This window comes from Epargyreus clarus, unplaced genomic scaffold (assembly GCF_041222505.1).
Source record: "Epargyreus clarus isolate Ecla_fem2 unplaced genomic scaffold, WU_Ecla_fem_2.2 ptg000014l, whole genome shotgun sequence".
Taxonomy (NCBI): Eukaryota; Metazoa; Arthropoda; class Insecta; order Lepidoptera; family Hesperiidae; genus Epargyreus; species Epargyreus clarus.
In genome coordinates, this window is record NW_027332222.1 from 16,762,277 (window position 1) to 16,782,383 (window position 20,107).

The following is a 20,107-nucleotide window of genomic DNA, read 5'->3' on the forward strand; positions in this document are numbered from 1 at the left end:
ATTATTCTTTGACTTAAATGTTTGTTTTATGTGTTTTAATTTATTTTAATAACATAATGTACTTGTATGTAATTACAAGCATTTTTGATTGTACTTTTGTCTAAAATGTTGTTTAACGATTTAAAATTTCATTGAACTTGAGGGTAAGATAAGGCTGTCACCGCGTGACCCGATTCCAAATTCAAATCCATTTCAGGGTTTCCACAATGATAAGTATGGTGCTATAATAAAAATACGCGCGAGCATCCACCGGTGGACGGGGGCGCGGTGCAAAGTCAGTTCAGTGACTCGTGGGCCGCTGCGGTGAGCGGACGTGCGTGTGACGTGCTGAAACATTTACGCTGCGAGACTACGAGTGTGTGTGGAAATTTGAAAATTCTGACAGTGACAGGAGTGGAGTGCGCTACGGAGTTTTGTTTTACCAAACTGGATTGATGGATAAATGATTTTTATATTGCATTTTTATATTGATTTTGTGTGCATGTGGACGGAACAGTGAACTTTTGGATTGCGTTTTGGATCTGGTGAGTACGAGTATTTTAATATTTTAGTGCATTTGCACACGTTTCGTTTTTCAAATATTTGTTCTTTTCTGTAAATCGCGAGTTCGAGGCGTTTAATGACCTCGAGTTAACTTCAGATGAGTTTTCAAACATTTTTTGTTTGTTTATATTTTATTGTTCTTTGATTTTAAACTGTACATCGTAATTTATCGAAGTACTCGCTTCGGTTCTGTGTCTGCCAGTCACTACACTTATCTTATTTTTATTGGGGCTAACGTTTAATTAAAGATAACAATACGCCGTGTAGTTATTAAATTTCAAATATGCTTTCTCTGTTTCTATTGTAAGAAATGTTATGTATTCATTATATTTTCAATTTATTAAACACCTGTTTTATAACTACTGTGTTATACTAGATATAAAAATAAAAGTAAAATATTTCAGGAACTTTCGATTTTCGAGTCATTAACCTTTAAAGCTCAGGATTGCTGTAATTTTCATAATTGACTGCAATATTTCAGCTATAGTTTATCTATATGCACTTAAAACGTACTTTGAACAATTATTCAATTATCGTCGAGTTCAAGATTATCTACGTTTTGAATATCGCAAGGTTTGTCAACCGTTGTAAACACCTCACGTCACGAATACAAGGAAATGCAATATTAACAATCTTTTTACATAATATTTGCCTTTTGGTTGCAATATGTTAGTTTACAAGGTACCTTTAGACAATTAATGAAGGCTAACAATATTTATTACGCTTTAGATTGATTGCTTTCTGAGCCTTCTGTCCGTCTGTCTGTATAGATATTTGTTTTGATTGTCGTCAAGGTTACAATACATCATTTTTGAAGGCGTTCCAGCTTAGTCCTCAGGGGCACATCTATGGTCGAGTTCGGGTAGGAATCTAGTTTTATGTGGGGTTGATTACAGATATCCATGGGCGGCAGAAGCCACTTACCAAGAGGTGGACTGTATGCTCGTCTGCTACTCTAATATTATAAAAGAAAAAAATAAAATTGCCAGTCCATAATTAATAATTCTATATTAAAGCAATATACGGGAAAGTCTCATGCCTGTAGTCGGAGTAAAAGTAAAATCAACAATAATCTTCTGAAATGCGGTAAATTAAGCCTCAAAACTCAGAGTTATAATAGTTTTCAAAGGTAGGAACGAGTCTGTAGCTCAAAGGACCCTACCCATTTGGATTTTGGTGGCATATACTAATAGGACTGGACGCTTGTTAGCTCAACTATACAGACATTCTTCCCATATTATATGAAGTAGTAAATAATGCTGTATAGTACACTATATATTCATAAATTGATACTTAAGTCGATTTTACCACAAGAGCAGCGGACTTTAGGGGCGCTTAAGAGTTTAAATGTCCAATTTAGTGCTTAGCAGTAACAACTTGTCTGTGGCCGAACTTCATGGACATCTGTAGTGGAACCCTTTGTGTTTCGACTCTGGAGACACTACCTCTGCACCTATTTTTGCAAAATAACAACAGTGTTACACGCTGCTGTGTAGCGTTTTGAACGATGTGGTAAGAGATAATTTTCCGAGGCGTTGCACCTTAGTTCTCTTAGCATTGTCTGTGACTGACCTGAAGTAGGTCTGTAATCCTGCCTGAAGTTGATTACAGATGTAAGTAGGAGTTGGTAGAAATACTTTCTATCAGACGCACTGTATGCTATGAAACAAACGAAGTATGTGTTTTGGACAAGAATGGTGTAGAGTCGGTACTTTCGCGGCATAACCCGTTGCAAGTAAACTACTTTAAACTGATATTAGAAGGTGGTAGAACCTTTCGTGGTTCGACTCCGGTGACACCACCGCCACACCTATTTGTACCTAATAACAGCAGTGTGTGTTCCGTGTTGAAAGGTGTGGTAAGGGAGACAGATTTTTTTCGAGGCGTTCCAGCTTAGTCCTCAGGGGTAGCAGCGCGTCTGTGGCCGACCTTAGGTAGGAATATCATATCCTATCTGAGGTTGATTACAGATGGTACAGGTCGGTCCATGGGCGGCAGTCACCACTTACCATCAGGTGGACTGCATGCTCGTCTGCTACTCCTATATTATAAAAAAAAGCTTTAGACCAATACCATAATAAGAACAAATAAGTATAAGTTGATCTTCTATTTTTGGTTACTACATTACTATTTTTTTTTCGAAACTGAACTTACGCTCTAACGATCTTTCTTTTTAGACTTTATTAGGCTGTAATAATAGAGACGAGATACATAGATAACGCAAATAGTATCTAGTTATATTGGCTTTATGTAGAGCTGTCACAATAATTACAAGTTGTTCCGACTCTACTATCTAATTATCTTATTAGCCGACGTATTTACAAATCAGTTTTTATTATACTTAATAATACATAGAGTGCAATAGTCTCTACAATAGTTGTAGAGTTTAAAGCCTAAATAATGTTTAGTAGTATTTAAATGCAAAATTGACAAGTTAAGACTTATTTTATTTGACAATAGAGCCAGGAATTGTTGAATTTGGACCTTATTTGCAATTTCATAAGAATGGTAGAGTTCGTGAAATAATACCGTGTCTCATTATTCTAATCTGATAACGATATTGTTTATTCGATGTCCGAACAAGCTATTGCAGCTTTGTGGAACCCTTGTCTCTACATCTGTGTTGGGGTGTGCTGAATGTAGCGAAGGTTGATTGTAATTTAACTTATAACATGGTATTAAATAGGTAATGTTATAGGTATAGCAAAATGGCAGTGAAAGCTTACTTGTTTCAACTAAGTCTCTCAATGGGTGTTTCGTGTTTGAATCTGTGGTTCCTACAAAGTTAATTACGTATTAGCACTAAAGCAACTGATCACTGAAGGAACGATGAAGAACTTGCTGATGGAATCTACAAGGCATATTTCTATACAGATCGTAAAATTTTGACACAAATTTAAATTTTTAACATGACCAGATAACATATTGGAAATCTTCATAGGCATGCCAATAATATCTATATCTTACAACACACATACAATATAATCTCACTCAAAATTCAGTTGAAACTTATTTACCCAATTGAATCAAGAACTAGGATGAGGCTAGAGGACAAGTCTAGTTCCTAAATTAAAATGAAACAAAGATCCCGCGACCAGGGAAGGCGATGAGTAATGGAACTTATGCAAAGCAAATTCGAAATAGGTTGGCCTTGTCCATTTATTCACGTATTGCGCATTCATAGTATAAATATCTATATCTTTATATAACTATACAATCTTTGTATATCTCTAAATGTTCCGGTAAAGTATTACCCCACTTTTATCTAATTTTCATGGTTATCGAAATTGAAACTAGTTTTAACATGTTAATTTCCTATATTTCTATTCTTTAAGTAGGGTTGCCGAAACAAGATTAAATAATAATTCATATCGATATATCAGATACCTATATCAAGGTATCAAGATACAAATACGGACATGACTAATTAATTTGATATATGACTAAATGATTAGACGACTCTTAATGTAATCAGTTATCACAAATATTACGCGTATTTTAGCAATGTGTTTGACAACGAATTTGTTGTTGTTTACGAAAAATACAAATAAGGCCCTGATAATGAATCAGACAGAAATCACGGAAGAGTAGTAAATGTAAGGGCAGATAAGCGCATTATCTAGACTACGGCCTTGGCCTTATCGGCCCGTGAACAACGCACTGTATCGCTTGATCACTCATAAACAACTTCACTTGAAATTAAATTAACCAGCCCTGAAGTTAACCACGCTTTTTTCTTAACGGCGGAATTAATGTTTCATTTATTTGACGAAATAACCCATGAAATTTCTCTAAACTCTTGAAAGTGGTAGAGTACTTCATGGTTCAACTCTGGAACCATCACCGTTACAATTGTTTCTGCTTCGTAAGAAACACAGCTGTGTTCTGGCTTGTTGTTGTCAGGGATAGACACATACGAGGTGTTCCAATTCAGTCCATAGGTAGCAACGCATTTGTTGTCGACCTTATGTACGACTAATCGTATCTGGGGTTGAAGTTGATTATAGATGTCCGTGGTTGATAGTGCTACCATTAAGTGGACTGCATGCCCGTTGGCCTCTATATTATAAGGATATAATAATTATAGAATAAGCTGTAAATATTAGGCAATTCTCTAAAATTTATTAATAAATAATCGCCTAGTTTCATCTGCCTTTATCACTCCACTGGGTATAGGCCTCTCTAAAGATGTGCAACTCCCGGTCCTCAGCTCATCTAATTCAGCCACTAATAACTGTTTTGTTCAGCTTGCTTTCTCTGCTTACCCTTTGCCCTTTGCTCGTCAAATTTGTTTTTGTTTGGTAATGACAAGTCGTATTATCTTATATATAAAATTCTCGTGCCACAATGTTAGTTACCGTACTCCTCCGAAAGGGCTTTCCCGATTTTCACCAAATTTTATATGTATATTCAGTAGTTCTGAGAATCGGCTACTATCTATTTTTCGTACCCCTAAGTTATAAGGGTTATTCACCCTTAACATTTTTTTATTTATATGGCAACACAACGTTTGCCGGGTCAGGTAGTTTCTAATAAAAACATGATTTATAACTAAGGTCGAATATCGCCCATCGAGTAAACATTACTTACGTGAAATATTCACAAAACTGTTACGCTATTTTGTCATATACCCACCAAGCTCATTTATGTCGCACTTCAAATATTCGTGTGGTTTATTCTAACAGCTTTTCCTCACAGACTTTCTTTATGCAAGTTATACGTTTTATATAACGTAAAATCTTACGCAAGATGAAAAATCTCACTCGCGTGACACGTCGAGATTTTTATTAATCCATTATTGCACCGCATAATTGCTTTCTTTCTAAAAGTTACAATCTATACTTGAACACTTAGATGAGTAAATACATAGATAGAATAAGAACGTGTAACCAGTTTAGAGAATTGAAATTGTTGCGTAAATAAGGTTTTGCCACCTCTCCGCGCTAAAATGTCCCTATAATGATTGAAATAGTTATTTATTTATTACGTAAATTTCAAAGTATTTGTTATTTATACGTACATTTTCTCTAAAAATGTGTTTTTTGTCAAGAATGCAAAAATAACTGACAAATCAGCGTTTTGTAGCTGCATCCAATTTCAAGGCAGTGAAGTATCTTTCTATTTTATCTATCAAAGTGAACATGAACTTTCGATGTTATGTTAAATGATCGCATCTTATGTTAGTAATTTTGATACACACTTTCACCGAGTCATTGTATTTATTTCTTAACAAGGTTAAGTTGTGAGATCCGTGTAGCATCGTATATCTTATTTTTAATTTGCGTATTCTGTCATTGATGATGTATCTTATTAAACAACATTTACGCTTGGTTTGAAACGAAATGAGTAATATTACACTTTCTACATTCATGACATGACTTTATACTCATAGATGTACACACAAATAAGAGTAGAGGAGGAGGAGGAGTCAAACCTGGAACCCTTTGTCAGACCCATATGGTTGCTAAATTATTGTAAGTTTATCCATAGAGCCATAGAGTTTGAAGTTTTACCATAATTTTAATGAAATTCATTTTCAATATTATTTATGCGAAGGCCTAGTGGTTGAATCCCAGGCTCCAACCACTGTTTTGAAGTTATTTGCGTAACATGGTGAAACTTGACCTATCCGTCTCATTCAAGGTAGAATCCTACATTTAGTGCAGTGCCGTGCACTGGGACAGCGCGTTGAAGATAACGAATAAAAATGATAGAAGAGAAGCTAATAACACTAAATGTATATGTCAAAAGCGTCACCGGGCATGCGCCGGCGCAGCGCTACGAGTGAAAGTGCAGAACGTCACCGCTGTTACGTGGCCAGCCGTGTTTACTTGCTTCTTTCTTTTTTAACTCTTTAACTTTTTTGTATAATATAGGAGTAGCAGACGAGCATGCAGTCCACCTGACGGTAAGTGGCTACTGCCGCCCATGGACATCTGTGTAACCCCAGATAGGATTAGATATTATTACCTGAGGTCGGCCACAGATGCGCCGCTACCCCTGAGGACTAAACTGGAACGCCTCGGAAAAGTATGACTCCCTTAACACACCCTTCAAACCCTTCGAACACAGCAGAGCTTAACACTGCTGTTTTGAGTTATGATACGTATAATAACAAGTCTGTAAGAAAATAGAGAAAACTATAACTTTCGATAAATCATTTCCCGAGGCGACGGCAAATAGTACCAGGTATTGATTTTAGCCATAAGCCTGCAGTTCCACCTCTGACCTTATGATTTTTGAATGAGAGGATCGTATTGATTGGCTGTTTGCGACAAAACTAAATGGGCGTATTGTTGGTGGAAGGTTACCTATCGATTTACGATGAAACAAAGTAGGCGGTATAAGATAATAATAATTTTGTTACGTAAGTATCTTAAGTAAGTAATCTATTTTAGTCTGAAACCTTTCTCGGGTTACGCATTACTAATTATGTTGACATTTTCCATATTTATCATTTAAACAAAGAATTTATATAACCGTAAGCTTCAGTGCTGAAAAAAACATAAAGAGGAACCCTTCACGTGTGTGTATTGTTATTATAAATAATTAGTAATATGTGTGTATTTCTTAATATAACTGGAAATTGTTTTCAAACTTTTTTATAATGTAACTTTTTTACAGCCATAAAAATATAAAAATATTTTATGAAAGTACCTACTTATAAAATATGTACCTGCAACTGCTCTAGTGAAATTTCGAGTGAAAATGGACACTTATTGGCAACCATAAGAGCATGACAGACAAAACAATACAAAAATAACTTCAAAGAAACATATGACAAACGAAAATTTTTCAACAATTAATCAGTGTTCAAATTTCCATCCGCCCATCGAAGGCATGTTGCGGTTGGTTTGCCACGAATATTTTAGGTGAAGGGTCAACGGCCCGCCTATCTTCGATTTCGCGGCGAATCCCATAGATTAAAAATAGTCAAGATATTTTAATACTGCCCATAGATGTTATAATGCACGCCATGTTGAAGAATTAAAATTTTACTAAACATACATTTTATATTTTTAAACATTTTGACACCCGTACTTTAGTTTAAGTTTAGTTATTTTTGATTAGTAAGTGAGTGCGTAAGTTAAGAAAAATGAATTTCGTAATTAATTTTTTGTAACGTTTTTAGGAAAATTACGGACTGACGTAATTTTAGACTTCATACTTGCGTCATATTACGAAATATTTCAGATGTGTTCGGGTATAAAATGGGCAAATAGATGACTTTATATTTTTACTAGCTGACGCGACAAACTTTGTACCGCCTCAAAATCTATTTATCAAATATATTTCATATAAAAAATAGCCTATGTTACTCGTGGATAATGTAGTTTTCGAATGGTGAAAGAATTTTTAAAATCGGTCCACTAGTTTTTGAGCCTATTCATTACAACCAAACAAACAAACAAAGTTTTCCTCTTTATAATATTAGTGTAGACTTTTAACCCAATTTTAATCCAGACTAGGGATGTTCTATTTTATATTTGACATTTCTGTGAAAAATCATAATTACATTACGATTGAAATATATGCCAATATAGCTACATTTGAATCGTATGTTGATGGCACACATTACATCGATAGGTTATTTATTTAAGTGTCTCAAAATAAACTTTGCTACCGGCCGTTCACCTCGGGCTACACAACAAATTATTAGGTATCCGTTGTACGTTATAAATATATTGTAAGATACGTTTGTAGTTTATTACAAATATTGCTTTATTACGCTAGTTGTAAAATAAATTTCATAAGAAAAATGTGATGATTTACAAGTAGGATTAATGTTCTATTAGAATTTATCTATTGCTACGTGGTCAGTTAAAACCAAGTACACTACAGCCACAAAATAACTTTGTACAGACTAAAGAAAAAAATACAGATTATTTTCGCAAGCACCCAAAATAACCGGAGCCCACGTAATAAAATAAATAACTCGGACAGTCCTAATTCTAATCTAACGGCGCCAAGGTCCGCAAATTTTTCTCCAATACTCACGTCTCCTTGACACACATTGCGGTGATGCGCTAAAGGTTCGCGCACATTACCGCCGAAATTAAGACACCGCACACTGCGCGCTAGATTGAAACTGTATACATGCCACATGGTCAGTTGCTAAGGAAATGTTGGTTACAGAATGACTATTTTTTTTCCAATTATTTTATAAACTCTATATTTTATAAACTTACTGAACGAGAACTGGAAAGAACGGTTTATGTATAGGTTTATTATTTTATGTTATGTACGTTAAGTACTTTATTATTTAAGTTTAAGTGTCTTACTGTTAAAAAATATTAGGGAAACTACATGACTAAGTATTCTACATATCTGCTGTTAAATCTACCAACATGTCCCTCACCTAGTAAAATGGTACAGTATTTGGTTCATGGTAAATATCTCAAAATTTGGCAATGCTGTATATTTGAAAGTATTATTTTTTAATACATTACAGAATGTTTTGCCAAAATGTACGCATAACTTATGTGCTTCTTGATGTTGATATTAACAGTTATATACGCGCGAAAATTACTGGCCACTAAATATACTGCCGTTATCATTGACGGCAATTGCCTTGGATCATACAGAATATATTTAAAAACGCGGGAAAATAGGAATCAAAAGTTTTTAGTTCTCATTATCATAATCGCTTGCACATTTCTAGAAAATCTATTCGGTTACTTGGTCTATCTGAAGAATAAGGTGAGCTGGGTCACTTTATTGGGAGTGTACTTCTATTACCTAAACAGAAAACTTTATTAGTATCGTATCGTATCGTATTAGTATCGTATTATGAATTTTTCGACGCCATTATTTAAATAGACCATTCATGGAAAATCCACAAAGGTAATGTGTTTACAGGGCTTTTGGTGATAAAAACGAACCAAGGTTAAATGATTGTCGCGTTATGTACTCTATACTTTTTATAACATTTTTTTATCTATGCGTCTACTTTGCTTTATATTTTTTATTTTTCTATAAACTATGAACATTTATTTATCATGATAATTTTAAATAAAAACGAATTAAAACGAAAATTTAAAGTTGTTTTAGACTAGGTAAAATTTCATCTACATCTTTTATAATTAAGCTGTCAAATACACGTTAGCATATAATTATTATTCAAAGCCATAGAGAATATTAAATAAAATAGGTTTAGGTTAGACCATAGACGTATTTTTTATCTATGGACCAAACCGCTTTATTCCACTTAGGTATTAGCAAATAGACCAGCGTCCATGGCGACCAGTGACAAAAGACCTTGATGATGTTGCCCCAATTACGCATCTGTGGACTTGTGGCGACGAAAGTAGGCAAATGGGATTTGTATTATTGGTAGAAATAAATTCGCCGATGAAAGAAATTCGGGTCGTTGAGTTTCTTTCACATTATGCCTGATTTCATTTATTGAGATGAGCTGTGATTTATCCATATAGTTGAAATAAAGAGTTACTTTTTCCCGTTATCATTAGATGGCATTTGTCGCAGGGCTGGGCGGTTCGAAAATAATCGACACTGGCTGAACGTTAATCTGTATATCCTTTACATTGGCATAGCGTCGCATTGAATGTTTTTCTGTAGAGTTTTGTGCCCAGCTGTGGGATAAAAAGGCGAGGATTGGAGCGGCATTGCATATCCTATACAACATAATATTCTTAGATTATTTAACCTTTTATATTTTAGAGACCTTTATACCAAACAAAATACTGTATTTGTACCAAAAACAAAATACCTACGCAGTAAAATAGATTTGCGTATTAAAGTTATTATTTTATTTGCCACATAATATTTCAATGTTAAGTATATGAATGGTTTTGTAATATTTAAGTAGATAATTACATAGTTATCTTGGGAAAATCATTTGCAAGATATTATAACGTAATTAAAATTAACTTGAAATTAAGAGATTTCAACATCGTGCAATTAAACAAAGAGATTTTTCGAAATAATTTTTAAGTATTTAAATTTATATAAAATAAAATAAAAACTTAATTTACTTAATATGCCCACGATGTAACTGTATTCCCAGTATAATACGAGTCTTTACGTTTTACTAGATTTAGTACATTCCTGGAGTGTACAAGATACAAGTTGTTTAAAAAAATAATCTTATTTAGTGCAATCTTTTTAAAATAAGGACTAACGAATCAGGAATCACCAATCAAACAGGATAAGACTAGTAAATACTAATACATGTTTTTTACCGACTTCAAAAAGGAGGTGGTTATCAATTCGGCCGGTATCTTTTTTTTTTTGATGGTTGAGCTCCATATTCTAGTAAAGTTCATTTGAAATATAGGTTCCATACATTAAATAAAGCACAACATTTATTATTATGAATTATCTATGTTAAAGAAGATTCGAATGGGTTTATTTTGATAGTACTTAAAAATAATATTGGGACTTGAGAAGTGTGTCTACTTAACGTTCAAAAATAAAAAGTTATATAATTATTATTAGTTATGACTGTATAGGTAACATATTTCAGTCAGTCATGATTTTCTAAAGTATGCGAGTTATCTTTTTAGATATCGTAACTGACATAATGGTAAAAAGATACCTGTGTTATCTTTGAGCACGTGTTCCGATATTAATGTCAAGTGTATACAGACAGACTAATTGCTGCTAAACAAGTTTGACTTATATAGTTACTAAATTATAATTATTTAATTCAAAAACTCTTAACATAAACGGATTATAGTTGAAATCTATAAAAAAATGCGTTTGTGTTTACTTTTAAAGAATGTTTGTCTGTGTATATTCGTATTCAATTCATGTGTTGACACTTATATGTGTGTTGGTTATATTTCACTTCCAAATCTTAAAATATTTAAAAGTAAGCATCGTGTTTTACTTAATTGTTTTACAGCTAACCAGTGAAGGGTTGATAGTAAACCCGTCAACCGTCGCCAGTTACTTTTTAAACCTTTTTTACGGTGTCTCATAAAATGGCAATAAATATTCAATTGTTAACGCGCGAGAGAAACAATGTCCGTTGAAAAAACACTTTCCAATTTATTACTTCGGAAACACTCTTTGAAATGTTGTTTTTGTTTAAACATACACCGCAAATGTTAGAAACTATTCGTGTATTTTTTAAAAGTAAAGAAATCAGATTCTTGTTTTTATTCCATGCCATCCAAACAATATTTATGATCTTAAAAATGTTCTGAATACGGGAACTGTGTTGTTATGCAAAATATTATAACGAATTTACTTAATAATCGTACTATCGCGGTGATAGCCTCAATTAGAAAGTAGGCGGCCAAATTTTACGAGATTATGCTCGTTCCAGTGGGTAAAACTTGACAGTTTTGTGCGATATATTCTGATTTCAATATAAATATTAATGTGTTAATAGACGGAAAACACCAAATTATTTTGTCTGATAAAATCAAATGAATTTAAGTAAAATTTAATATTAAGGTCTGGTTACAAAACAATGACTTGTTAGTTATTATAATAATAACAAACTTAGTTTGAATTCATACCACATACATTAAACACACGTGTAAAGTAAGTATATGAAAATGTACCTACTTATTGGCCGATTTACCATTTAATAGAGGCATTCTTAAGAAATATATGTCGACATTTAGCAATCTTAAAATAGTGTGTACGATAGATAGATTTGATGATATAAGATGATAGAGAATTGTAAGGGATGTTTTTGAAGAAAGATGTAGGTAATTCAAATGTTTAATATGGCAATTATTTAAATTTATTGTAAGAAACTTTTTACCTTACCGTCACCGTTTAAGGTTTTTTTCACAAAATAAGCTTTCATATATTATAACACTAACAATATGACATATCAAATGATGGGACAATTAAATAACAGGGAGTAGATATATCTTTTCGTTTTGAAATACAGACCTTGTTATGGTTGCTCTACAAACTACAAAGTAATCGCTAAAACATGCGGCAAATATTTTCTGAATCTGTATCTAGGCGCTCGGTAACCTTCGGGGAAATTCGGGTATCCTCGCGCCTTGAAATGTCGTTTCGCCGTCCGAGATAAGTAGAGCTTCACCTCCTCGCGCGTTTTTATATTATTGTTAATGAAGGTGGGCAAGATAGTACTATCTGAGGGGTCACGATGTGTTGGCGGTGTTGCCTACTGCGTTAACCTTGGCCTAGTTTGATAGCGGGTTCCCGCACCCGCGCCCCTCTTCAGCTTCGATAATATTGACTTCCTATTCCTCATAGTTTGTTTGCGAGGCGGTTTGTTAGCGATCTACCATTTCTATTTACTGACTTCAATCGAATATTGTAAATATTCTGTTTCGAGTATTTATTCTTTACGTATAAAAAGACTTCGCAGATGTAAGTTTAGCTGTTTCAGAATTCTGATGCCATTTGATTAAATAATGAAAGAATAAAACCGCATGGGACGATATTTTCTTGATCAAGGCCATAAACAAAATGTTTGGTAAGTCTAGACAAAATGACGGATTTGGTAAACTGCATAAAATACCAGATTTACGCCTGTCTTGCTTTTCCGGTGTTTGTATAATCTGTGACAATATACAACGTTTATGCACAGATACGATAATATTTACATACACATCAACGCTTGCCTTTTAATCAAAAATATTAAATATCTTTATTATAAAACAGTATTGATATACGTAGGTAGTAAAATATTCGAATTTATTCGATATTCATTAATAAAATTGTAACAATTCCATTCCTTTCCCACACTCATTGTTCCCAAGCACCATTTGTTTCAGCTCTCGAATTAATTGAGGTCTTAATGAAAAAAACACTTTTGGGTCATCCATGACCCAGTTTTTTTGCACTTGATCTGTATTTACATCGCTGTTTTACGAGGCACTTAATTAGAGCAAATTGCCGCTTCTGATTACATCTTATTTGGGTGAAGAGCAATAATAGTTTCTGATTAAAACAGGTAGCCTTGCACCGTAGTTGGCTGAGTGTGGTAAAATTCTGTACATTTGGACTGTGGTGCCACCTATTACTAAACTTTCAGTAGGTACCTAACAATTTATATTAAAGGGTGCGATAATATTAACGAAATTTCAAGAGGGATTTCATTGTCGTCCTAAGGAGTAGAAATACATTTTTAATTGACCTCATAGTACTTAAATTGAGAACAATTTGAAATATTTATTAGTCTATTAGAGTAATTATTTAGAAATTGATTTTAATAGAACCTTTCGTTGTATTTATCCCTATAACTACAAACCTAGGGTTGAACATATTTATTTACTCCAATACTTGTTTAATTTATATACGAGTAGCTTAAGAAGTAAAAATATTTGACACAACTGCGTCAATAGTATTAATAGGTAGTACGTATAAAAAATAAATTAACCAATTCAATTTTAGAACGTATCGACGCCATATTTGAGTTGAGAACGCGCGCAAGTCACAAACATCGCGTCTAGATGTACTGCGTCTATTGGAAAACCTAAAAATTCTTCAGCTAAAGATTAAAGCAAATATTATTTCTAATGTAGGTAATAAGATGAAGACATTGTAATTTGTCATAATTAATTTCTTATCCCGCTACTATGTAATAGGAGGAAAGAAAATAATTAAGTACAATAAAATTAATGGAAGCGAAATGCCATATTATTAAGTAAAACTACAAGTGCACAAAAAATAAAGTAATGATACTTTAGTTTTATTATTTCGAACATAAACTGCATATATTATTACTTACCTACTTATAATTAGGTAGGTATTCTTACGCTACCATCTGTATATTTTTATAAAAATATTACTGAAGATTGTGTTTGTAATGTAAAAATATATTCATATGTTACCAGACTTATTTTCATGATACACAAAATATAAAAATATTTAGACATCCGTGACTGTATTTGTATTCCTTAAATAAAAAAGCATTGATTTGGATGGAACCCAAAGATACACGCAAGTAGACTCGTTATGAATTAAGTTTTCAACAAGTTTCTTTAAACAACGCACCTGCTTAACCAATTCTAATGGTATCGCGTTACGTGTGGGTCGACCTTATAGTAGTACTCAGTACGTCAGTGTACACAGCCTTGATCTCTACCTATTACTGAAAAATGCTGCATTTAAAACATGCTTATTGTCTTGCAGTACAACTTGTTATATACCCGATAAATTACTCTAATGCCGCCCAATAAAGACCATATCGCCTTAATCATAGTTTTCGTGGACCTTGACGGCTGGCCTTGCCTCTATCTGGCGTCCGCTCTTTCCGCCTTCGCCGAATCAATTTGAACATTATTATTTTTATTGAGTTGTTTAAACAAAACATTCGTATAACGCTCAGAAATTACTTGTTTATTGTATTGTTTTGATTTACACGCAATCGCTATCGTTACAGATTATAATACAGATTTCAAGCTTAAGATACAATGCTTTCGTGTTATATGCAGTAACTTTAATTTGACATTTAGTGTCACGTGTTTCTGAACGAAACAAAAGAAAAACGCGCTAAATAAGTATAACCTGTCTGGAATAAAATGTCAAAATTTACTCGATATTTTCTTACCTGATTCAAGGATTTCTTTTTAAATTATGCCATATTTTATTGTGTTTTATAAATAACAGACGCAAAAAACCACGGGAAACAAGTGTGACCTATTTCTGAAAATACATGACACCACGGACTGGGAAGGTTCGAAAATTCGTGTACGAAATGAGCGTACGCGGCGCAACGCGTGCGTAATCGCTGAATGTGTGTCATGATCAGTAGGTTAAGTTTAAATAAATTGATTCGAGGGCCACCGCGTGTGTGCAGGTAGGTGGCCGAAGGTCTCCCGTTTGTTACCGCTGACGGCATAGGCGCGCCGTACTCCGCATAAACCACGTTGACATTTGTGTCAGCGGTGATATTGCGGGCAACATTTCGTTGTCGCGACCTAACCAAGTCAGGTTTGACGTACGATGGATGGAACATTCACTTAATGTTAAAGTCGCACCCGCACTATGAAATGGAAAAGTGACAGAATTTATTTTGGCTGAAAAAAAAACAACCACTAAAAATATCACCAATTTTTGGTGTACTATATCTGATATTTAAAATGTAGCGTCTGTACGTTTGTGAGCAAGACTTTAAAATTAGTCGATGATTTTGCAATTTTAACGCACGGTTTAATTGCCATATAACAGAGATTTTATATCATTTTTATTCTGAAATTGGCACGGGAACGAGTACTAGTAGAATAGACACGAGAGAAAGCCACACAGAACACAAAAAATATTTACAGTAACATACCATTAAAAAGATTAGTAGTACGAGTAGAAGGAATGATGAATGAGCCATAAAGTATTCACGACAAATGTAGAGCTGTTCAAGAATGTCAAAGAGCTCGTGAATTGCAGGGATCCGACAGAAAACCTTGCGAGATTAATCTCGTATCATTGTATTATGTATGTCTATCAGAAAACCTTTTGTTTTGTCTGTTAACATCCTTACATCTATCTTTAATATTAAAGTCGAATCATGAGTGAATCTTTATTGATTATTATAAATTTATTTTTGTAAATCGAAATAAGAAGAATAAACATATTAAAAACGACAAAATGGTCCTATTTCCCAAAGTTAAAACAGTATGCTTTGTTGTTTTTATGAAAATAAACACCGCAAATATTTATTAACTCTGTTCTATCTTAAGACAGTGTTAATTTCATATTTTACACTTTGGTTTGACTTCCTAATTAAATGTGTAAATAATTAAATATATAATTATTAAATTTCTCTGAAGTGATATAAATGTATTAATGGGAAAATACGTTGGTAGGTTCCAAAAGGAAAGAGTCAAAATGTATTATATTATCGCTTGCTTCACGGAAAATATCACAAGGAAACTAATAAGTAATATCTCTGAGATTTCTGCATGAGGTTCTCAAAGTGAGAAGTCTACAAATTCGTAGTTAATGAGCGTATATTTTTATGAATGGAAGTGGCAAACGAACTTAAAATTCAGTTCAAGCCTGCTGACTTACATATAAGTCTTAATCCTAAGGTCTCGTTAGATGTCTTGCCCATATCAGCTTTAGGCAGGTCTCCTGTTCGATATTATGTTGATTATAGATTTCAATTTGCGGCAGTGAGTACTTGTTATAAGATGTCTTGTCATAATAGTAGTTTGAAGGTGGTAGAAACTTTTGTGGTTCGACTCCGGTGGCACCACCGTTACACCTATTTATACCTAATAACAGCAGTGTTGGGCGTTGCTGTGTTCCGGTTTGAAGGGTGTGGTAAGGGAGACAGACTTTTCCGAGGCCTTCTAGCTTAGTCCTCAAAGGTAGCGGCGCATCTGTGGCCGACCTTAGGTAGGAATATCTAATCCTATCTGGGGTTGCTTACAGATGTCCATGGGTGGCAGTAGCCACTTACCATCAGGTGTATTGCATGCTCGTCTGCTACTCCTATATTATAAAATAATAATAATAATAACATTTAATTAATGTTCAGTTAAATATTTTTTCGTTCAAAATATCCGCCGACCCTGTGCATCATATTCCGTCATCGTTTACGATGCGTCCTTACAACAGTCGAATTATACTACGGCCCTGAACGCGTAAGGAGATGTTGTACTGAGGCGCTAATGTTCGGAAAACCTTTGGCAAGGTTGCGGAAATATTCACGACAAATTAGCGAATATTAAATGGACGCAAGGGACGTCCCTTTTACACTTCGTCTTTGTTCTTACATATAGCTATATTAGTAACCATAACCATATTCTTGATTCACACATGAGTGGTAGATAGATATGTTGGATTAAGGTTTACTAAAAATGCAATGTTTGAAAACAAAACTTTGTTATATCTTTGTTACATGGAAACACGCATGTATGTAAAAGGGGTCATGATACGAGTATAATAAGATTGTTTGTTTTAAAAAAAGGACTTTTATTACATTTTATTTGTATCTTTCATTTCAAAATGAAGAAAGTTAAACAAATGAAATGTAACTAACTTTTCGTCATAATTAATATTATTTTTAATACATTAGTAACACATTCCATACTAATGTACGAGTATTTAAAATAATATTAATTATGACGATAGAGTTGTATTTTAATTGCACGTCATGCGTTTGAAACGTAATTAAAAGAAATTTTATTTCGCGAATAATGTCAGATTTCTAACGAACTTGATAGGAATAAGTATGGCGGAGTTTTTCGTTTAGTCACTACCAATGATTCAGGGATTATTTTTATAAATCTGTTATAAACTGCCTTTCACTTCTCACTTTACTCGAGAGCACCAAGTTAACCCGAAGCGAATTTAAATACGATTACTAAAATAGTCGGTCATGTTTTTCCGCGAATTTTTCTGTTAGAAGAGTTTGGAGAATAGACATTCGTAAGGAAAATAAATAATCGCATTTTCTGTAAATAGGTTTAGAGTATACGCGTTACATTTTAAATATAAGTCTTATACAACTAAGGATTGTTTTTCTCACCTCTATGCCAGAAGAATTTCGCATAAATTGTTCCACAAAATGTTTAAAATGAGTTTTTACAACTATTATTCATAAATACGACACATAACATGTATAACAAATATAACAGCTGCTTTTTACATTTTAACGCCAATGCATAATATTAGTGAAGTGCGCATTTTATATCATTCATATCGTACAGCTGAAAACAACGTAAGATAATTTTTATTTAGCTGACATCGTGAAGAACAGCGGTTCTTTTTTTTGGCAGTTTTTTATGCTCTTTAATGTAATTTATACGTAATAAATATCACACATGATGAAATAAAAAATACACAGGCAGTCTGTCAATGCCTTAAGCAAAACTAAAATAAAAGTTAATATTTCTTCAGGATCATATTTAAAACCGGAGTAAATGCTAGCTGAAAGAAATGAATGCTGGCACATCAATCATTCGGCCGAGACAACCTTGCGTATTGAATAATTATTTTTTAACGCTACAGTACAATTGTGCAAATAAAACCTTCGTGGACGCATACTTCGGAAACTTCGGATATATTCAAAATTGCATGTTTTTGCGATCTTACATTGAATTTTCAAAATTTGCGTACACAAAAATAAAAACACAGGATTGTCTTTTTTATTTCGAAAATTTGTAGTAATGTTTTATCTGTTGTTCGAATATTTATCGTGCAAAATATTTGTCTAAGTTTGTTTTGCTAATATTATAATAACTTACAATTTTTCTAAACCAAATTGAAGCCAATATGGGAAAGTGAGAGATACGCAATTACAAAAATATTTCTTTTTGGAAAAAGACGCATCATTAACATTTGTTATTTCTTAAAATATACGAGGTCAATTTAAAGGGTTCTAATCATAATTATCAATTACTTTCTTGTCACCAACCAAGTACAGCTATTTCTACTAAAAAAAATACAATTAACTTATAGATACGTATTGTAGATATATGAATAGATAAAAATATGGTAGATGTATGAATTCGATAAAAAATCTATAGTAGTGAGAAAAATCTAGTACGATCTTGAGGAGAATATCTAGAATATATCGTGCTAGGTAACAAACCTTGCTAAGATGCGACTGATACATTCTAGGTATCGCTGACAAGGAATGGGAACACCAATATTAAAATTCATAGCGTGTTTCGATAGATAAATGCCTATAGGTACGGTAACAGATCGTAATAGGACGACGAGGCATTTGTTTATTGCAACTTTCCTGCAGACGGTGTCTTATATCATCGAGATATAATGTCCCACTGTTGGGCTTTAATCTACGCTTAGATTGAGAAAACTTTAGAACTCTAGGTCATATTCATCCACGCCGGTCTAGTAGATTTTGGCAATGTTTACATACCTTTAACAGAAACTTTTAAAGGTGGTAGAGTTCTTTGGGGTTTGACAAGGGAGGCGCTACCGTCACACGAATTTCTCAAGTGTGATAAGGGAATAACACTTTTACGTAACGTTCGAAGATTGTTCCCAAAATTAGAAACACATCTGTGGCTAATCTCAGACAGGAATTTATTCCTATCTGCAGTTTAGAGGTCTAAGGTAACTGTCGAGTCTAAGGTAGACTGCAAGCTCGATTGCTAAATTTACATTATGAAAGACGAACAAATAAAACTTTTACACAATAAAACGCAAAAAATTCGCTAATGCCAATACGATAAGTACTCGTAATATAATTAACTGCCAAGCAAAGTTGCTTTCGTAGGTATTTGCTCTCTAATTTACGTTCCTTAATGACTTAGATCGAGATTTCTCGGAAGTGGCACATCTTAATAAAGCCAGGTTCATTATCGCCACCGGAAGATATTTTAATGGGATATTATTTGACTTGTTTCCGGTGTTTCTTGGTTAATGCTAACGATCTTTTCAGCGTCAGGTAGTAACGTTGGTAAAGGAATAATTATATGTATAGTGAACTTTGAATAGATTTTGATTGATAGTCGATTTTTTATAATACAGAATCAAACGGGCATGTAAATTTATATCCGTGAATTTATATATAAACGCAGGAATAGCAGATTTACAATTTTGGGGCATATACATATATGGACTTAGAAAAGTTGCCATTTTTATAGAAAATGTGAAAATATTTTTTGTGAAATATTACTAAGATGTCAAGTTA

The 20,107-nt window shown here is 33.5% G+C and overlaps 1 protein-coding gene across 2 annotated transcripts in view; it reads left to right on the forward strand.

The window, feature by feature from the left end:
* Positions 1-270: 270 nt before the first annotated feature.
* Positions 271-20,107, forward strand: part of Eip74EF (Ecdysone-induced protein E74) — a 276,463-nt gene continuing 256,626 nt past the window's right edge. For both annotated transcript variants that reach the window (XM_073079272.1, XM_073079274.1), the window contains exon 1: positions 271-524. The gene's annotated coding sequence lies outside the window, so the exon portion shown is untranslated. The remainder of the gene's footprint in view (positions 525-20,107) is intronic.